A 22704-nucleotide genomic window follows, 5' to 3' on the forward strand; every position below is an offset into this window, starting at 1 on the left:
TCAGTTATTGTATAGATATAAAGTTATGACTTGTTATGTATCTGACTATGCTGCAGTTGAACAAAGTGTATTATACTAGACTTTATCTAGTTGCTATTATATTAGGTTCTGCTCATTTATTTTAATGTATAGTTCATGAATAAAGTAAAACAAAATGTTAACACACACTTCACATTAGTGCTTTTTTTTCCCTTTGGGGAATTTTCTCTCTCTCTTTATCGGGTTGAGTTCACTGATGGTCTCCACCTTCCACTTCTTCCCAATGGGGAAAAAGACAAAAAGATTCTGGATTGCTGACCTGGCAGAAAATCACTACTGCTATAGACCGGCTTTCCCTTTGCTTCTTCACAAGCAAGAATCCTCTGTGCTTATTCCAGGCTTATTTGAACTCTGTTACTGTTTTTGTCTCCTCCACATCCTATGGGAGGCTGTTCCACGCATCCACCATCCTTTCTGTATAAAAAAAAAAATACTTTATTTAAAAAATATATATATGAGAATGCTATACAACAAAAAGCACAAGGAAAACGGATAGTCCAAAAAACTAAATAATGCAATAACAACTTGTCATAATGCATATAAAACAAAAAAATAAATAAATCGCTGAATCACATAACAATATTTTTTCCCTAGACAATTTTCAAAGGGAAAGTACTCATAGATTTTGCACCAAAATGCAAAATGTTGAAAATTGCCCCAAATGATAAAGTCTATATCTCAAAACTGTACCAAGCGATGTAGTTTATAACATCTAATCACAAAACATCACCATAAATTGGAAACGTTTCTTTTATATATTTTGTGTGTGAAACAAGACCTCATATATCGTATAAGAGAGACTCGCCAATCGTCTGCACTTGCTCTCTACGGTATTAAATAGCCGTTTTACTACATGAATTAGTATCATATGTAGTTATTCACCACTTACAATCATTGGTCCTGGTTACACACTTTTTTTTAAAATTTAAATTACATAGTGATAAACACTTATCCTTTGAGTTAAGCTGTAAAAAAGCTGTTGGAGCACTCGTGATTTTTTTCTTTTTTTCGCCTGACCGACACAGCACGTGTTTCTGAATACTTCGTCAGGGGCAATATGGCAGCTTTTATTTGTTTGCTCCCAAGTTATAAGCTATCACTCAAATTACTCTCCATTATAAATTATACATACGCTCCCAAGTTATAAGCTATCACTCCTCCAATGCTGTTCAGTGTTTCCAAAACGATCCTCCATGTTACTTTTCAAAGGGAGTATTTAAACCCTCCTTCGGATATACTGGCAGCCAATGGTTGAATTTGATTTTCTATACAACAAATAGAATACCCTGCTTCACTTGTGATGTCAAAACAACGTGGCCCAATCCACTGCTTCGTTCATGCCATAAGGGCTTTGAGCGGACAATGTAAAAATCCACTTTTGCTCAAAAAAAAATGATAAAGTGTCAATATATTGTGCTTGCATTGCAATGACCAGATGAATGCATTTATGTGGTATCATACAATGTTTAAAGCAAGAAAAATGAATTGCAAATCTTTAGCCATTTTAACAGCATTATGATATTCCAGATCAGGCTTTGCCTGGATATCATGACTTGTCTCAGAGTATGCACTCACTTGACCTTTGGCCTTGTGTCTCATTATGCAGCTAAGGGGTATTGCAATAGCCAGCTGATGCCCTTCCCTACTGAGTCAGAGCTATAGAAACTTAAGTTTACCACACTGTTTGTTATGCACCTTCACCCACTATAAGTCTAATTTTTACAAAGATTTGCAAACAATTGCGCAGACCACAGTGATGTCTTTGTCGTTACCTCAGGTCTCTTGTCTTGCAATGGCTTAGTGATATCTACATACCTGCTTTAAATAAATCCAAACGGCTTGCTACTAGGTAAATGTATTGTGTAATAATCTCCCACGAATGGGTGTCATTTCTCACAATTGATCATAAGGTATTTTTATTGCAGTTTCAAATTTTGGAAATTCCTATGCTGTACGATGCTTAGAGCATTTAGGTGTTTAAAAGTGTAACAAAGAAAATAAAATAAATTTTGAAAAAAATGCAAAGGAATCAGGGATCACTAACCCATAGGTTCACTGATCATGAGCCACAGATCACACACATGAATCTACCCATACTTAATGAATACATCATGAACGATCCATCCAAGACAGCATTTTTGTAGAGCTTCTCTCCTAGGACTGTATACAAAGACAGGTTCCATGAGAATTCCAAAATAAATATCACTGCCAATATAAAAGATTCATAATGTATCATGGTCACTGGAAAAAGCACTATCCCACACTAAATAATCATTAAACTCATATTTTGTAAACTCAAAATAACACCAGTGGTACCTTAGGAGCCTCATGCGTTTCACACTTGGAATAATATCAGGATCCCTGAAAAGCCTCACCCATTATACAAAAATTATAGTACTAGGGTACCTGAGGAGCGTCATGCCTGCAGTGGCCCCAAGAAGGGTGGATGTTACTCATTGCTGCTTGGCCAGCCAGTGATGGGTTATCATTATACGAAGAGATGACTTGTCCTGAAAACACAGAAGCAGTCATGAAATTCAGGGTTTAGATATAGCAGTGAGGTTGCATATATCCCTGAGTTTAAGAGATACAGAATAGATGCACACATGATTTGCAAGGGTAACACACACAGCCCAAACTCTTCTACTACTACACCTTCTGAAAAGTTTGTGTGGCCATGCATTTGTAATGCAATCTGTCGTTATTGAATGTTCCTCTGACTCAGCTTTTCGGAGAACTGTAGCATAAAGAACACTGGATTTGTGGTTTCTCAGGCAGGTGCAGCTGCAGTCACTTACTGGTCTATATTCAGAGGCATAAGAACATAAGAAATTGCCATGCTGGGTCAGACCAAGGGTCCATCAAGCCCAGCATCCTGTTTCCAACAGAGGCCAAACCAGGCCACAAGAACCTGGCAAGTACCCAAACACGAAGAAGATCCCATGCTACTGATGCAATTAATAGCAGTGGCTATTCCCTAAGTAAACTTGATTAATAGCAGCTAATGGACTTCTCCTCCATAACGCAAATGTTATCCAGCTAAAAAAATATTTGGATACTTACCTGGTTAAATTTTACCCAGATATCTTATTTTCGGGCTAAAAGTTTGTTAGATCACTTAGGGACACTCTGGAGGCATTTCTGGGAGGAATAATTTTAGCCGGATAAGTTGTCCGGCTAACTCCAATATTCAGAGTTAGCTGGATAACTTATCTGGCTAAGTCTAGTCATGCCAAAGATCTGTCCTAAAGTTAGTTGGATAAAGTTATCCAGTGCAGCTGCACTATTGACTATGGGCCTCATTTTCCAATATCGCATTGGTAACGCATTAGGGGGCGTTACCAATGCAAATGAGGCTTCTTTCGTGCAGTGAGGAAACATTGCGTGCGGCGATGTTTTCGCCATTCGCGAAAACATTAGCACCGCACTCGATGTTTTCCCAGTGTGCGATGATTCTTTCAGTGTTTCATCGCAGTCCACGATAGTCCCGGACAGCCCGTTTGAGAGAGAGCGAGAGCGAGAGCGAGAGACTTACTATAGTGCCTATGCCCTAGACAGGTATTTTAACCCCTATGGGAGGGCCACCTACTAACTTGGGGTGGGGATTAGGTATGAGCGTCGGGGGTTGGGGGCCACTTTCGCATTCCACATGAGACCTACGGAAAGAACAGTGGTCTCTAGTGAAGATTTGCTGGCCGTCGGAGTGAGGAAACTCACTCCAAGAGGAGATTTGGGCTACGTTCTCTCCACCTAGCTTGTTGTTGCCCAGGTAGAGTGTCCATCAAGCTAGGTGGAGAGAACGTAGCCCAAATCTCCTCTTGGAGTGAGTTTCCTCACTCCGACGGCCAGCAAATCTTCACTAGAGACCACTGTTCTTTCCGTAGGTCTCATGTGGAATGCGAAAGTGGCCCCCAACCCCCGACGCTCATACCTAATCCCCACCCCGAGTTAGTAGGTGGCCCTCCCATAGGGGTTAAAATACCTGTCTAGGGCATAGGCACTATAGTAAGTCTCTCTCTCTCTCCCCCCCCCCCCCCCCTGTAGCGCAGTCCGTAAGCCGCGCTAACACTGCGGCTGTTTCGCCGCACACGATAAACTGGTTCCCGCTTTGCATATACTCCGCCCCCTGAATACCAAATTACTAATTTGCATTCGCAAATCGCGTTAACAGCTGTTAACGCAATTTGCAAATTTATCGCACGCGGTAAACTGCTTTGAAAATGAGGCCCTAAATACGGACTTCTTAGTGTTTGCTGGGTCTCAGTTCCTAGGAAAGCTGCAGTGAATGCTGGAAGAGTACACCAACCAGATGGGTGTGATCATTACTGAGCGCTGGTTGGTGCTGGCTTAATCTTAGATCTTATGGTAAAGTGGATGCTTTCACTCAGCAATGGCCTAGATTTACATCTGAATGCTTTGCCTTGTTCATGTCTAACCTCTCCTTCAAAGACCAAGATTTCTGAAAATTCTATTACACTACCATGGCTCCAAAGATAGTGGTGAAATCATGAGAAGCATGTAGACACTTCCAGACACTCATTACAAAATATTTTCATAAATTATGTTTATGGTTATTTAATGTATATATCCCTTTGTAGGACATATGACCAACCAAAGTAGAAACAATGTTAAAACTCAATTATTAATACATAACCATAAAATTCGCAAAATAATCTACAGAAACAAAACAACCCTAGTTTAACTGTAGAAAAAAATTAGGCAAGGAACAAGTCAATGGCCTACAAAAATAACTATTTCATCAATCCCAAGTTATCATACACACCACATCAACAAGCAAGGCCATTCTTCCCACCTCTATAGAAGCTACTCACTAAGCCCAATCACCAAACACATTTCTTATTTATTATGTGATTTATATTACGCCTTTTATTAATTAGAAAGCAGATAAGGAATACCTTGTTAGCCTACCAAAAATAATGTCAAATGCATGAGAAAACAAGTAGTTGGGGCCAACCTTTTCTAGAGCTAATACATATTTATAGATCAGCTTTTAAGCCTGATAAGTTTCTTTTCTCAGACTTGTATATTTTTTGAATTTTATTTCGGGTTCAGCAGCACCTTCCTGTTCCTCTAGACTTTTAGCTTAGTTGGAATCAGTCTCTATGGAGAAGTAATGGCATCATGATCCTTCATTTCCCCCTATTTCTATAAACCTTCCCTAGCCCTGTCATTGCAGTGATGGAACACAGCTATGCATGCACTCTTCTTCCCAATAGTCAGTGGACTGAGACTCCCTCCCTCTAGGACAGGGCTTCCCAAACCTGTCCTGGGGACTCCACAGCTAGTGGGGTTTTCAGGATATCCACTATGAATATGCATGAGATAAATTTGCATTCCATGGAGACTCCGTATATGCAAATTAATCTCATGCATATTCAGTGTGGATATCCTGAAAACCTGTCTGGCTGTGGGGTCCCCAGGACAGGTTTGGGAAGCCCTGCTCTAGGGACGGTGAACATTGCCTCTACAGCGTCCTCAGCCTGCTGGCTTGGGGAATAAAGGCTGCACCAGGAAAATAAGCCAAGGTCTTCTGTACAGTGGTACGCAGCATTTGGTGCTGAGTCACCGGGCCGGCCCAGACTTGTATTTCTACACATTCATTAGCCTAACAAAGTTATCATCACTATTCTTGATGTGGATAGCATGGGATCTACTTAGTGTTTGGGTACTTGCCAGGTTCTTATGGCCTGGATTGGCCACTGTTGGAAACAGGATGCTGGGCTTGATGGACCCTATGGTTGACCCAGTATGGCAACTTCTTATGTTCTTTTTTTTTTTTTTAATTACATTTAGATGCTTTTGAGGGAGCAGACCTGGCTCAGTTCTACAAATGCATTGTTTCCTAAAAACCTTTCTGGAGTGCTCCCTTTTTAGTATTCATCAGTAACTGTATAAACACCACTGAGTTATCAGAGATTTCTAACCACACCTCAGTGCATGCCACTCGATCACGTCAACTGACGTCACCCTCAAACAAGTGGGCACAGCGGGCACAAAGGATTTCAAAACCACTTCTTTACATTTCTATTTTTGGTTTATTGTAAAGTACGGTTGCAAAGACGAAACCATTTCCTTTCTGCCTCTTACCCATAATCTTATCTGATAACTTTATTGATTGTGCTGAAAGCAGAATATTATAAAAATGATTTGGGAAATTGTGCCTGTAGCAACCGCAGCTGATATCAAGAGGCACGAAGCGGAGACTTAAATCAAGACTACCAAAGATTCACGTAAAGAGAGTTACCATGAAAGAATACTTTAATCACCTATTCAGGGCCGGTGGAAGCACCTTGGGTGGCACAGGTTTGGGGGCGGCCAGCTAGTGCTTCCACCGGCCCTGATAGGTCGCACTGCTTCTGCTCTTTCAGGCCACGGCTCTGAATCCAAAGAAAGAAGAAGGCCCAGCCGATGCTGCCTGAAGGAACAGAAGCAGCAGCGTCAGCAGACTGCGTAACCAAAGAAAGAGGCAGCAAAGGTTAGAAGGAGGCGGAGCATCACCGATGACCCGCACGATCCCGAGAAGCAGCAGGAGCATTGGCTGGGCGCTGAGGCCGAAAAGAGGAAGGAGGCAGTACGGCAGAAGAGCCTGTAGGGCTAGCCGCCGCACAGAAACAGCAGCTGGATCTGCGCATCACGAAGAAAATAACTTCAGAAGTCAGAACGGTGTTGGCTGTGCCACATGGCCTGAAAGATCAGAAGCGGCAATTTCGTCAAACAGGCGTACAGCTGAAGGCAGGAGCTACGCCGCCCTGCAGGAGAGACAGAGGTGTCCTGGTGGCAGACGGTGCCCAAGGAGGAGGCTAGTGCTGGTTGTTCTGTTGGGAGAAAAGAGTAAGCATGTATGTGTGTGTGTATGTGTGTGTGTGTGTGTGTGTGTGAGAGCATCTCTGTGTCCGTGGGCATTGTGTGAATGAGTGTGTGGATGCGGTCATGTGTATGAATGAGCATCTGTTTGACTGTGAGTCTGTGTGTATGTGCACATAACTGTGTGTCTGAGAGTATGTTTGCGAATGAAAAGTTGTGTGTCTGTGAAAAAGTGTGGGAGAATAAGCATATGCATGTGTGTGAATGATCATCATGTGTGTGTGTGTAAGCAAAAGTGCATCTGTGTAGGCGTGTGTGTGAATGAGTGTATGTGTGTCTGGGCATGTGTGAGTATGAATAAGCAGCGGAATGGAGTGGGCCACTGGAATCATGGCCATAACAACGTTTTACCCCACTTGATTCGGTGAGTAGGGCACTTGAGGAGGCAGAGGCAGCGGTTGGTTTATTTGGGCCTCCAACCAAAAAGGTGTTCTGCTATCTCTGAATGTGCGTGTTTGTGTATGTGTGATAGTGTGCATGAGTGTTAGGAAGTATGGGGCAGATTTCCGGACCTATATGTATAAGAGAGAGAGGAGAAAGTTTATGGCCTCCATCTTCCCCCCAGTAATCTCTGACAATTGCAGGGTGACTGGAAATCAAAATTTCCTAAGTATGGAATAGGGAACTTTTTAATTCTTATTAATTTTAATTGTTGGGTGTTATTTGATGTATTTGCTTTTTAAAGCTTTTATTGCTGTTTGGAAAAGTTTAATATATTTGAATGAGTTTTTAATTATTGGATGTTCTACTTATCAGTTTTGAAATACTTATTTTTATTAGTATGGTTTGACTATTATGATTGAAGTTTTATATTTCTTGATTTTATTGTTATGAGGAATGGTAATAGTTCTGTTTTTCCATTTTTGCACTAGATACTGAGTCTGTCGTCTTGTGGTTGCTATTTTAGTTTTTGTCTCTGCACATTTTGGTTTATATTTTATGATCTTTTTATTCTGAATTTGGTGAGGGTCTGTGTTTTGCATGTGTAACCAAGAAGAAATATTCTGCTAGCAGACACTTTCTGTGTAGGAATCTATAGCAGCCTGGCTTGTTCTATTTTCCTAATAGGAGGCATATTGGGGGTTTAGGACCTTGTATAATATTTGCAGTATAGCCTTTTCATAGATGGGGCTGTTACTGTTTGAGTAATGGCAGCTGGTGTTATTTTGTTATGGAAGGTTTATTATTTTATAATTGTAATTCAGGTTGCTCATGGTTTTCTGAGGGCCAAGCCCACACCCAACATGTGTTAAATAGGCCTAATATCATATTGGTTCCAAGCATCCTTTTTGTACCACAGTAGTGCATGCAAATATAATATACATGATGTAAGAGCTATTTTTACCTCAATGTCCTTTTTCATTAAAATCTGTTTTTGTACATGAATAATTTGTGTGTGTAAGGTCTTCGGGGAGGGGGGGGGGTACCTAATCCCCTTGCACCAGCCCTGCACCTACTATAGCAAGCTCTAATGTTGGAAACTGAATTAATTAAAAATGAACAAAATCGAAAGACATCCTTTTGTGTGGTCTTTTTTTTTTTTATATATATAATATTTCAAGAGAGGAAACCTTGCTTGCAATGTTATTGCAGGCATGAAAATTCCTGCGGTGACTACACTGCACTTTCCATATATGCAGCTGCTGTCCCATAGTGACATTTATTTATTTATTTATTTTATTTAAATTCTTTTACTATACCGATACTCAAGACAAGGTCTTATCGTACCGGTTTACATTAGAACAGGGGAAACCAATTAACAACTAAGTAGAAGGTAAAAAGTTACATTAAACAGGGAGCAAAAACATGGGTGATGGAAGACAGGAAAGATTTTAAAAACGATAACTGGAGAGTGATAAAATAATCAACTAAAAACCATACAGTAGCAAGACTTAAACAGAGATTTATCCTAGGCGATTATTAACATAGTATATCCAGTGGGAGGAGGAGACAGGGAGAGGTGAGCAGGGGGGGGGGGGGTGTCAGGTCAGGGACTGGAAACAGGGAGGGGGGGGGGAGGGATTAGGGAAGGAATCGAGGGGTGAGAGTCAATGGACATCACAGGAGCGGCCTTCTTGCAGGAAAATCACTGCACTTCTATTTATGGAACTGAATTACCTGCAACAACATCAGCAGCCCAGGCCCTATTCCAGAAATGAATTAGGAGCACCTCCTGAGGAAAGGCAACAAAAGGGATAGCTGATGTATAAAACAGAGGCCCTTTTCAATCTTACAGCCTCCCACTCTTACCAACTACATCATTTATTTGTTTATTGTAACATTCCTAGCAAAGGAATGCATAAGCGAGGTGATTGCTGCATTTGGGGTTGGGAAGGAATTTTCACAGCTGTGGAACTGATTATAGATATAATAGAGGGGGGTTTTATCTAACTTCCTCTGGATTACCACACAAAGAGTCAGATGCACTAAGCATTTTGCCATTCGGACAAAATGGCAAAATCCTGTTAATACATCAGGCCAGGAAAGAGCAGAAGTTTGAATTGGACGGTCGCGGTCTCTCCTTCCTATCTAACCCACTATGTAGCTGCATAATGATAAATGGGGAGGTGGGGGTGATACAAATCGCCAGTAAACCTTAGGGGTTTCCATTTGTTTTTAAACTAAATGAAAAACATGGGGCCAATTTTTACTAAGATCTAGCTGCCTAACTTTGAGAGCGAGATTGAAGATTAGGCGGCTAGACCCAACATTTTCAAAATTTACCTCAAGGAAGAGCTAAATCTAGCCATCTATTTTAATTTGGAGGAGAATTTTCAAAGCTTTTTCATCTGTGCTTAATCTGCTGCCTGAAAATTGTGCTTCCTCGGTGCAGCTCCAGGTCTTCGTGTCCTTCCACACTGCACATACATTTAGCTGAATTGAGAGAAGGCGGTCCTGGGGGAGTGTTTAGGTCAGGAGAGGATAAGAGTGCGCCTGAAGATGGCATTTTCAAATCTTCACACGCCCTTTTCTGGGCAAATCTCTGCCCATGGGCCTACAAGCTACATTTTCAAAGGAAAACTCCCCAAGGAATCCCAAAATTCAGGCCGGGTGCAAAATGCCAGTATACTTTTGCATCTACACAGGAGTCGTGCAAGGATTCCATTTCGAAATTCCTGTGCATACTTTCCTTTCTCTGCCCCCCAACGTTGCCCTCTTTCGGCACAGCTAAAAATATGTCTGCTGTCATCCAGCTCATCTATAATTTAGATGTATTCATAGGGGGAGCAATAAACCATGGTTTTACATGAGTAACCAGTATAAAAACATTTGATTACTATCAACTAGGTGTCTGTATTTAGCCACTTTTAAAACAAGCATTCCCGGGAGTGTACCTGGGGTGCTGAAAAAAACGTAGCCAGCAATAGTGAATTTTCAACATGTGCTAGTTAAGTTTAGCTGTCTGTGTCTGTGTGCAGGAATAGCAGGCCTAACTGTAGCCAGCTGGCTTAGGGAGCTAACTGTAGATTAACTTTAGGTGAATTATCAACCACAAAAGGCCAACTAGTTTGTGATAGAAAATGTTCTTAAAGTTAGCCGTCTATAAACTAGTTGGCTATTTGGCCACTAAACAGTTTATTGAAAATCTACTCCATAATAGATTTTGTCACATCAGCGGCCTGAGTTACAGTTCTGAGATACAGTGGCTAAGATAGGGAAGCTTTCAAAACACACTATCCAGTTCCACACTGGGAAGACAAGAACCAGAAAATAAAAGAACTAAAATATATTTAAGATCAAACTTAGGGATTCATTTTTTAAGCATTTTTCCCATAGACACAGAATGGAAGAAAACCTGTAGAGACTAGGCCTCTTAGGGATAGGGAAATACCTATATTACCTGAATGTAATCCACCTTGAAGTGACTGAACAGTTACGAAAAATGGAATATAAATAAGAAATTAGATGCTTTTTATAAAACTTGTCAGCAGAGTAATTTCATTTAAGAGAAATGTTGAGTGCTCTTACAGAATAGGTCCCTGCTTGCTTACATTTAGGTGTGACAATTTGCAGTGTGAAATGTTTGCACATTAGGATACCACAAAGAGGTGAAAGTGCACACATGGCATACATTACACATTCGCTTTAATCTGTCAGATAAAGCACGCACACACTGACCCTATTTAAAGTTTACTTAACTTTAGAAGCCCAAGCTACTTTTGTAAACCAATTGATAATGATAAGCGAATTGATTTGCTAGTAGCTAAATTATGATGCCATTTCCTGTTCACTGAAATCCAAGCTGAAATGAACGTGTAAATATTTGCCTCTCTTGGAGTTTTCTGCTCCCACAGTTTGGTCAGTTAAAGTTTGTTCAGAATTGGCCACTTATATCCCCCATGAACTTCAGTGACTGGTCCTAGGGATAAAATTCAAAACAGCATCATATTTAGTAGAAATAGAAATAGCTGATACCATGTAGTCTTTTCTATGAAAACAGAGTAACCTCATATAGCAATGGCAGGCTTTACTGAAATAGCCCAAATTACCGCTTATATAGTTGTGCAGTCACAGGAAAGCAGAATTAGAAAAGGTACAGAAAAAGCAATTAAAATGATAAAGGGTATGGAATAATTCCCCTATAAAGAAAGGCTAAAGAAGTTTGGACTCCAGCTTGGAGAAGAAATGGCTGAGGGGAGATATGATACAGATCTATAAAATAATGAGTGGAGTGGAAAAAGTAAACATTAATCAGTTGTTTACTCTTTTGAAAACGGAGGAGGCATCGAGACGCAGTGTCCATTTTAAGATAGTGGAATCTTTATGACTCTATATAAAAATATTCGCATGCCCCTGAAGAAGCTATACCGCGAAACACCAGCCGTGTTGGCTGTTTCTGACAACAGTATTAAGGAGTCTTCCGATATACACTGTTTTGAAAATAGAGGACGTTTTAGAAAAATTAATATAAAAATAACAAAAAAATATATTTTTTGAATTAAAAGATTTTTTGAAGGTGATGATTAGAAGACCGGTTGGTTACTATTAATGTTACACAATGTCAGGCTTGCTGACACCTTTAAGGCTAAGATAACTATAGTATTTTGGTTTCCACTTTGTTGTCTTTGATTATAATTTGTGGTTAACCACTGACTCCCTTTGATTAAGCTGTACCTTCCATCTTCCCCATCTCAGCCTCTTGGGTTTTCAAGATATCTCTAATGAATATGCGTGAGATATTTTTGCATGCATTTTCTCCAGTGTATGCAGATATATCCTATGCTTATTCATTAGGGAGATATCCTGAAAACCTAACTGACTAGCAGGGACTTGAGAACTAGTTTGAGTATCACTGATTTGCAGCACAACAAAGTGATGTATTGTTTGTGTGCCTATGCATAATGTAATTCTGCACCATTGTTTCTCCTTGCATCTATGACAAAAGTTTCAACAATGAAATATTTCTAAAAATATGCCATGCTGGCTGCTCAGCCAGCATTGACACCAAAGGAGTCAACTTTTCAAAATGATTGGGGGTGCTAAACTTAATAAAAAATCACCCCTTTCTAGATACAGAGGAAGGAGATTGTTTAATTTTGGCAGTGCTCAAGCACCCACAGAGCTGGCATTTATGCCTTACATGAATGCTTTTCAAAAGAAGAAGCCATCTTGTTACTGTAAATCCATTGATCCTCTGGATAGTTTCTTAAATCACAAAATATAACATATAAATACGTTTATCCTCTGATTGTATGAACATTTCTTGCTGTGGTATTATCACCATTGAATCTCACTTGAACAAAGTCCTATCCTAACAACAAATCCACTTCACCACCCATCAATGAGTAGAAAGAGGATAGAAAAAAAACAAACAAAAACTGTATTTCTAAAATCTATTCCAATTACTATGACAGAAGTCAAAATTCTAATTTGCTTGTTTTTCCATTTTCTTTCCATTGATGAGCACATTTCAGTACTCATGAATTGGCCTTAGCAAGATCCAGCACTGTACCGGGGTCATCCTCAAGCCATGAGCAAACCAAACATGTTGCATGATCTGTGCCTTGCCACAGTCACAAGTCTCAGGGCATGTAGAGTATCCCCATTTTGCCATTTCGGCTCTTGACCTACTACTTGGGTACAGAAGTAATTTTTGGTCTCTCTCATCTGCCCCCTGTGGGAAGCTGCTCAGTCACCATGATACCCAAGCTAACGCCAACGGCATGATTTCCAAGTAACGCCTACCACATCTCTTCATGGGCAGTCACAGAGTGGTATTAATTATTCCTGTTCTCATGAGGAAGTTCCTCTATAACTTCAGACATATTTTGCTGTGGAGAGGGTATCTGGTGCCCTCTGTTACTTCCTCATTGTTTGGCTGGCCACGACTATTGGAATGTCTGGAGGCACTATTCTAGTAAGGACGTATAAACTATTGAGATTAGTTGGTTTAAGGTAGCCTTTGGTAATTGAAAAGCCGTCATTGGTTGATTTTTGTTAAATGAACTGAACAGTCCCATATTGGGCAAGCACAGCTACTTCATTACATAAGGGGCAATGATTAAAATATTTTACATGGGTAAATCCATGTTTACTTGTACAAAGTTCTGAGCTGATTATTGCTCTCCCCCATGTATATAGAAGTTTGAATGTTGCCAACAGCATAAGTACTTTTGCACACAAAAAGGGGTGGAGCCAGACCAGGGGAGGCAAAATACGTACAGAGATTACAGTTTTAAAGCTCCTTGCATAATTTCCAGCAAATACTTTGAGACTTCTTTGCTACAAGTGCAAAGTATGTGTGTGTACTTTTTACCAACATCGTGCATGCCAGTGGGATTTTGAAAATGAGCTTGCAGTGCCACGACAGGACTGGAAGGCCCATGCTGAGGCTCATTATTGGCCTCATATCTATCTGTTCATACTAATACCAGCCTACAAAGCTAACATTTATTCAACATCTTAAAATCTTACCAAGAAAATGTCTTTGGGGAAAAATGATCTGAAAAAAATACATTTAATCTGAATGAACATTTGATTTACCTGGAATTAGTTCAGCTTCTCTCTCTGCTGCTGACTTTTGTATTGGCAAATTCCCAAAAAATACATTTAATTATTCCTGATTCTCAATCGAGGTGGGAAAAGAACAGGCATTTCAAATTCCAGAACAGAATAAGCTCGTGCCAAATCCATACATCTCCTACAATGCACTTACGTGGCTCTACAAAATGTGTTGGAAAATCTGAATTCAATACTCCCAATTTTTCTGTGTGTAGTCACTGGCAGGATCTGTTCCCAGTGAAACAAAAAAAGCATTCTGTAGTTTCATCACTGCTCCAAATAAAATGTAGATGCAAACCTATATGGTGCAACTCTCTCAAAGGAGATGCTGGTTTAGTCCTGTAGCAATTAACTGCTTACCAAAGCTTGCAAAGACATGCCACGGTACATTTTGATTATCTGATTATTGTGAATTTTCTGTTGCAGATTATCAGTAATTGTTCTGCATTTAAAAAAAATGCTCAAAGGTCCAAGCCACTCTCCACCTGCTGTTCCTTCCCTTTAATGGAAGCCAATCTAAGACAGGTCAGTGAAACCCAGAAAGGAGGCACACCTTGGATTTGGGTTGCATGGGATGGCTGGGAATCTCTATAAAGGGATTGGCTGATTCAGGCACGGTTTTTCACTTCTTCGTACAGGGACCTGTAGTTCTGTCTTACTCTTTTCTGTGGAAGGTTGGGCGAGTTTGCTTGGTCTGCTTTTGTGTTTTTACACATATTATTTTTAAAATGTATTTTACAAAAAATTTCAATTTTTTTCTGGGTATTTTGATATCATCTGCGGGACGCTGTACCACCTTCAGAGGGCAAGGATCTCCAGTGGGAAACTTTCTACTATTATCTGGTACTGCAACCCAGCAAGAACTCAAGCCTGGCGCTGTCAGTTTGGGCGAGTTCTTAGCCAGATTCACTGGCTCCTCACCCTCCCTTTTGTGGGAGGATGGAGCCTGGTTTTCATATAACACGGTAGATGAAGACAATTGGCCCACTTTCAGTCTGCCCTGTTATTCATGTCCAAACTGACAGGATATGTCCCAGTTACCAGCTGTAGACGCTTGACTGCTTTTAGGATATCACACCTCATCCAAGTCATTTTGGGGCAGATTTTCAAAGGGTTACGCGCATAACCCCCGAAAAGCTGCCCCTGCCTGCCTCTGAGTGCGCCGAGCCTATCTTGCATAGGCTCGGCGGCGCACGCAAGCCCCGGGACGTGCGTATGTCCCGGGACTTTCAAAAATGGGCGGTCCGGGGGAGGTCCAGGGTCGGGGCCGAATCCTCCGGCACAGTGGCCTGTGTCGGGGATGGCGAGCCGGTGTACACAAGTTATGCCTGCCTCGGGCAGCCTTGGAGGGAATGGGGAAAGCATTGGGGCTCCCCTCGGGCTCGGTGCGCGCAAGGTGCACACGTGTGCACCCCCTTGTGCGCGCCGACCCTGGATTTTATAACATGTGCGCGCAGCAGCGCGCACATGTTATAAAATCGGGCATAGATTTGTTCGCGCCGGGTTGTGCGAACAAATCTACGCCCACACATATGTTTAAAAATCTGGCCCTTTATGTGTTCTCTCTCATTGGTTTTACTTATTTATTATTACATTTATTTTCACCTCTATACCCCAGTGCTTCAGATGAATTATAACAACACATGATACAAAATATGAAAACAAAGCAATATACTAAACTAAAATATACCAAACAGTGAAACTAATATCAACATTACAACAAATAATAACAGAATTTAAAAACACATCAAATGCCCTATAACGTGAATATCAATAACTAAAACTATACTGGGTCTCCTACCTCCAAATTATAGAGAACACATCAATAATAAAATAAAATCCTTCACTTTCTAAAACTGTCAATTTCCTGAATAACACATACTGCCCTGTTTTCTGCACAGTAAATCTGACCCTGACGGAATAAACCCAGGATTGACTCAGCTAGATAATACGAAGCTATCTGGGCACCTTTTCTAACAAGGAAATAGCCACGACAGATAGGATAGTCCAGGGGAGCTACGTCAAGCATTTTGTGCCAACCGTAGGTTGTGCCAACCGTAGGCAGTCAGCCTAAATAAAAGTAACTCTGTCTCTAACCAAAACGGCTGGAACAATTGCTGGAGTGGAGGGGTTTCGTCAAGGTTAAGTTAAGGCTGTGAAAAGGCTGTGACATTTCTGAGACAACGTTTGTGGAAATCTGAGAGCGTTCACAAAGCTTTTCTTTAAATTGAAAACCAGATGATCATTTTAACTTATCCGAAAGTTTAAAAAGCTTACTGATGTTTGTGCACGAGTTCTAGTGTGTGTTTGTCTTTTGACTTTTTATTACTCGGAGTATGTAACCAGTATAAACGGAGCAGAGAGCTCCCACTGAGGTTTATTATTATTATTATATTTGTTTCCTGTGTTTATTGCACTGGCAGGAATAAACTCTTTTTTTTTTTTTTGGCAAGCCCCATTCCACCCAAGCAAAGTTATTCTGGTTGTCTGTAACAGGAATCTGAGCCCTCAGAAAGGCAGTGAAGAAGAAAAGGCAAAGGGGACACCGGACACAGAGTCTGGCAGCTTAAATCAGACCATTAAAAAAAACCCCAAAACATTTAGGTACTTCCTACTTTTGCCAGAAATGTTGAGAATATAATATTTAAATTGTGACGATGACAAGTTGCTTCTGATTTTCTAATGCTAAAGTCCTTCTCCCGTAAAAAAAAAAATACACATGGATTATTACAAAACCTTTAATACATGAATCAAACAGAAAAAAAAATCTCTGCTTAGAATATTTATCTAACTGGTTAATAGACAAACGTGCTTTAATCTTTTGAAAAAGGAAAGGAAAAGACTTCAGAAAGCTCACACTGGAAAGGATCCACTTATCTTGAAAGTGGTCACAGTGAAAATATTCCAAATTCCAATAAGGCTGCATCATAAAATCGTTCACAAGCAAAAATAAAAAATGGACATTTGAGAAGTTTTTCAGACTTCTGATTTTGTTAATCTGATATTGATGGATCCTTTTCTGAAGTCTTTTCCTTTCTTTTTTAAATAGATTAAAGCACATTTGTGTATTATAACCAGATGGGTAAATATTGTCAGTGAAGATTTATTCTGTTTGATTCCTATGTAATATTCTTCACTGTTTCTTAGGGGGTCATTTTCAATAGCTTTCGCACGCGAAAAGGGACTTTTCGCGTTTGATAGGGTGATCGGGGCGGAGTCAGCCCCGGAAGAGGAGGAGTCGGGGCGGCACTGGGGCCGACACTGCGGAGACATCACTGGCAGCGAAAGGCAAGGACCCTTATTGCCGCCGGTTTTGCGGTGTAATTATTCTGCGAGAATAGTGAATCCAGGCCACGGTGTTTTGGAATTTTGCAAAAACTTTAACGGCAGGCAAAGAAACCAAGCCATTCAAGAAAAGAAAACTGACAACATTCTTAAACCTAGAATAACGCATCAGTTATGCAGTCTGCCTAGCTGTGCCCACCTTCCCTCCCATCTAACAAGCCAGACAACAAAAGTCCTACCCAGAGGAGCCAACTTTTGAAAATGATTGGGAGTGCTGAACTCAACAAACTAAAGGGCCTTCTCTCCCCCAGCATAAAAAGAAAAAAAATAAATAAATAAAAACACAGAGGGATGTGAGAGTGACCGGGCAGCCTGCAAGTAAATGTCCAGAAAGAATCAGGCAGTATGGACATGGGGAAGATTCATGTGGCCAAAACAAAAGCTAGGGAAGCACTCGAAGTCTCACCAGTCACCAACCCTAGCTCATTATTACATTTTTATTTGTTTATTTGATTTATAGCAACATCATACAAAGTACTAATAGCGAGGTACAAATATATTACAATTACATGATAAAAAAAAACACATAAAAGTCAGATTATTCTCATATTAAATACAAAAGGTCAATATTCAAAAGCCAATTAGAAGGATAACTGAATGGCTACCTGGCTATATTCAAAGCCATATGCAGCTAAATTCTAGCCGCATAATAACTTATGCGGCTAGAATTTAGCCACATAAGTTGGGGGCGTTCCAAGGGCGGGCGGGAGGCATTTCCGGGCGGAACAGAGTTAGCCACATAACTTATGTGGCTAATAAGGCTGTCCTAAAGTTGTCCAGATATACTTATTCAGTTAACTTTAAGATAACTGGATAGCTATAGCTGGCTAGGTTAACCAGCTGCTCCGCAGTTGAATACTGGCCCCATTAAAATCAAATTCATCATATAATACAAACAGTTAAAATGAGAAAAATTAAAACTGTGTCTAATAAATTGAAGTCAGTAAAACAGTTGAAATAAGATAAATAAACTGTATCTTAAGAAATCAGATCAGTAAAGCATATTGGTAGTTAAAAATAAAATAATCAAAGTAGTCGTAATAGGTATGAGATGAAGCAATAAAATATTATACAATCTGTGATAAAATCATAAAACCATGTCATAATAGGTATAATAGGATGCAGCTACAAAATATTCTAAAAGGAAATGAAGAAAGTGTGCATGGGGGTAACTTGCTGGTGCGGCAATCACTACCCTTAGCAGAAGGCATGGAGATTACTAATCTCAATTGATAAGCCTTGATGCTTTTAATGCAACTGCAACATTGCTCCCTACTTTGACGGCAGGGGAAAAGGGGAATTGGATTCAGACAACAAGCAAGAGGGCCCCGATTTCTACAGTCTGGAGTTTTGATGCGCAGACATAAGGGAAAAAGCACAGGACTGCTTCTATAGCCCAGTCCATAAGCAAAGCACGTCCAGGAGCACTGTCTGAATTTTCAAGAAAGCTCATCACCCAGTCAAAAAATGTTGCTAGCTGCAATTTTTATGGGTTATCATAAGGCTTGGGGATAACTGCACGGAGCGGCAGCTACTACCTTAGGAAGCTTGCTAGACAGACTGGATGGACCATTTGGTCCTTTTCTGCCGTCATTTCTCTGTTTCTATATTTCTGCAATAAGAAGCTGCTATAATCAACAAAGAACTAACTAGACTGGTAGACCGTCTGAAAAAAGAAAAGCCCTCAAGGCTTTTTGAAATTTAAGATAAGTCTTTTGCCAGACAAATGATTAATGGAAAAGGCTAGGTGCCAAAAAAGAAAAACTAGTTTCCCTTGTACTTTCAAGCCAAATTTATCTAGGTGATGGTAAGAATATCATTGGGTTCAGATGACCAAAGTGCATGGGCAGGATAATAGGGAGTGATCAGATATGCAAGATACGAAGGTCTTCCCCATTGAAAAGCCTTAAAAGCTAGACAACCAATTTTGAAATGTATGCATAGTGAGACTAGGAGCCATGATCGTATTTTTGCTTGCCAAAAATTAGCTTCACTGCTGTATTTTGTACAAGTTGAAGTCTCCTAACCTGATTGGGCTGAAGACTATACAGCAAAGAGTTGCAGTAATCGAGACAGCTCAAGATAAATGTAAGAGTTTTAAGATCTTTAACATCTAGGAAAGATCTGAGGCAACGGAGCAATCGCAAGGAAAAGTAAGATATCTGCATGACTTTAGAGACCTGTGCTGAAAAGACTAATGAAGTATCGAGCCTGAATCCTAATAGAATAATTTTCAACTGAATGGCGTTTCCTGCAATCAGTGGGCAAGGAAGACAATCACAACTTTTTTGCCTGGTGAACCAGATGGCCTTGGATTTTGAAGGATTTATTTTCAGTTTAGCTGATGTTAACCAATCCACCACTTTGGTCAGGCAACTATTACATTTTTCCAAAGGATCTTGGGAACATCCGTACCATATCTGAGGGTAGCTTGTTTTCTACTACTGAATTTTAATTTGTATCTGCTTAGCATAGCTGGTTCGATACATGTGGAAAATAAATGCTTTTAATAATTACATATGCTAACGTTTCTGTATTTTATTATTATTGTAATAACTAGCTGAAATCTGTTGAAATTCTCCAGAGACTCTTATTCACAGTTCATCATCCCAGTTTGAACCCAGGACTCCCTTCCATTCTCTTTAGACCATCGTCACCACTTCCTGTCCTTTTCCTCAGCCTGTCCCCTGCACAATCTGGCCTCCCCCTTCTCATCCATACCCCAGCGTTGACTTCCCATCTCACTTTTCCAGCCCTAGCCCACTCTGATGCTCTCCCTCAGGCTGACCCCAACACTCTCTTCTTCGGCAGTCCGATCCAAGCAATCCCTTCTGCCCTGCCCCACTCCAGCACCCTCTGACATCCTTCCATAGCCCTGACGTGGCTTACCCGATCCTAGCAAACATTCACCCTCCTCATTAGCGTGACTCCAGTGCTCCCTCTCTCTCTCTCCAGCCTGAACCCAGCATACTCTGACCCTTCTCCCACCACATGTGCCCAAGTTTTGGGGTCCCCCAGCTTGATTTCACCACTCTCATTCCTCTCACCTTAGCTGTCCCATGCACTCCTCTCTTTCTGTCCCTCCTACCTATCTCTCTGGCTGCCTCTGGTGCAGCTGCCCCACGACACGCGAGATCAGCATAAAGGAAGTGCTAGCCCTGTGATTTTTGAAAACCGTGGGGCTGGCACAGGAGAAGGAGCAGCAACTGAACGGGTTCCCTCCTTTTCCCGTTTGGATCATGCACAGGCCTCTTCTTGCCTTCACCACCGGTGGGATGGAGTCCACTAGCAGCACTTGAGGCCTGCTTTCTTCCTCCTACTGCCAGCAGCCATGAAGCTTTTTCTCTTCCTCCTGCCGCCGGTGGCCATGAAACCACTTCTCTTCCTTCTGCCACCGGCAGCGTGCGGAGTCTTCTCCTATTTCGTTCGCTGGCAGGGGGTGGGAACCCCGCCGATGTTTAGCTAAATATGTATCAGGCGGCAGGGGGAGGCAGGCACCAGGTATTTTGAAGGGCACTTTTTTGCTACTCCAAAGTTTTGCCGCCTGCAGCTACTGCATCACCCTACCTCATGATAGAACCACACCCACCCAGAGTTTCAGGTGTTGATCCAGAGACCCGGCAATTCGTTCAGAATTCTGGAGTCTCTGGGCCAAATCCAGAGTATTCCCAGGTATGGGTAGTCCTGCCTTTACAAAAATATCAACAGGGGCTTCAGGTGTTGAGAGTGACCGAGCTTACCTTTGTGTGATATCAGTATAGTGTATAGGATAAGGAGGCCTATCACTCCCCAGTGGGAGGGCTATGGCAAGACTATAAAACCCAAGTTGCACCACTTGATGCAATGGCAGAAAGGAGCGGGACTCCAAGCTCTGAAATTTTGTTGTGTGCTGAGTGACACCAAAAGGTTCAAGAGAGGAGACGTCATCCTGCCTAAAGAGGTTGACCAGGCCTCAGCTGAGGAGAATGATTATAGAGTGGAGAGTGGGGTAGGGAGGGGGCTGAGGGGTTTGTGGAAGGAAGAAGTGTTCCTAAGGAGGAGACCCAAGAGAGAAAGGGATCTATCAGAAAACTGGACGAGTGCACTGGGAGGTGCCACAGAGAGGCATTCAACCTAGGAAAGTCCACAGTCAAAGAGACTGATTAAACTCAAATCAACAAGAGACTCCAGAAAGAGAACAAGGAGAAGAAGAGAAAAGATTTTGCAATACCCAGGATGAAAGGATGCCTTCCCCCAAGAACCTGCCTGTTTGGGAGGGTGTGTGAGAGGAGCAGAGTTAGTTTTTCCTTATTGTGGATTTGTGTTGCAGTGCCAGAGTTTCCTGGACTTTCTCTTTACCCTGCCATCAGCTACCGTAAAGAACGTTATTTCCAAACAACCAGCCTGGGAGCGCAGAGAGATTTGTGGTTGTCTAACTGTACTGGTAAGCAGGAATAGCCCCCGTGATACAGAAACCCCTAAGGGCGTTGAAAAGACTGAACTATGCCCCCTTGTGTGGGAACCCCAGGGAGGGGGGGGGGGTGTCACAGGGCCTTGCGTGGTCTGTGGCCCTCCCCATGCACCCCAGCGCCTAAGAGTTGACCGGGACGAGGGCTGGAGACATAAAATAAATCAATGGCTTTCCGGATAGGCTGGGAGAAGAAGTACTCAGGCCATGCAAGGAAGATCTGCAAAAGACGTGGAAAGAATAAATCAAAGCACAGAAGGGAAGAATCCGCATTTACACGAAAGGCGGGATGCAAGCACGGGGACTTCAGGTGGGAGAAAGCCATAGGGACCTTGGGAGGAAGAGAGAGAAAGCAGAGATCAAAGGCTTTCCCCTGGCTTGGTTTCAAGGCACTCACTTGAGCTGTCTGACTCTGCAGTCACACCTGAACTTGTGTGATTAATAGATGCTACTATGATATTAAAGGGGCAGAGACCCTGTCTGCTTGCAGATACTTTGACTTATTTAGCCCTGCATTCTCCTGTTGAATGTCACTGGGAAGGCATTTAACATGTTTCATAATGTTCAGATGTAACTTTTTAAGAACATTGAGATAATTGTTTTCCTTCACAAACCAGTCAGACCGCTTTCTAGTATCATGGTGACAGCCGCATGATTGGATAACAAAGCAATAGGTTTTAAACGTGGATCCTGAGAATTTTAAGTCTTTTATAAGCTCTTGGAAAGTGCAAAGGACAAATGCCTATGGGAAATTATTTTTGGCTGCTTTGAGAGTTGTCTGGTTATTTCATTTTTCTGCTACCAAGTTTGACTGCATAGCATGCACAGATATGGTGCAGAATTTCTTTCATTTAGCTACTGGTAGAGAAACCTGAGCTAGACCCTCTCACTGAAGCCTATGTAACGCTGGTACCAAATTGTACATACTTAACCTCTACCTGAGTGACACTTAACCTTTACCAATGAACCATTGGGTTCTATGGGAA

General features: G+C 41.4%; 1 protein-coding gene across 1 annotated transcript in view; it reads right to left on the minus strand.

The window, feature by feature from the left end:
* The window catches only part of RHCG (Rh family C glycoprotein), a 161263-nt gene that overhangs the window by 63832 nt on the left and 74727 nt on the right, over positions 1-22704 (minus strand). Inside the window, exons 2-3 of the mRNA XM_029575855.1 lie at positions 2446-2549; positions 299-453 (exon numbers count right to left, since the gene is read on the minus strand). The gene's annotated coding sequence lies outside the window, so the exon portion shown is untranslated. The remainder of the gene's footprint in view (positions 1-298; positions 454-2445; positions 2550-22704) is intronic.

The sequence above is a fragment of the Rhinatrema bivittatum genome, chromosome 13, assembly GCF_901001135.1.
Source record: "Rhinatrema bivittatum chromosome 13, aRhiBiv1.1, whole genome shotgun sequence".
NCBI classification, from domain to species: domain Eukaryota; kingdom Metazoa; phylum Chordata; class Amphibia; order Gymnophiona; family Rhinatrematidae; genus Rhinatrema; species Rhinatrema bivittatum.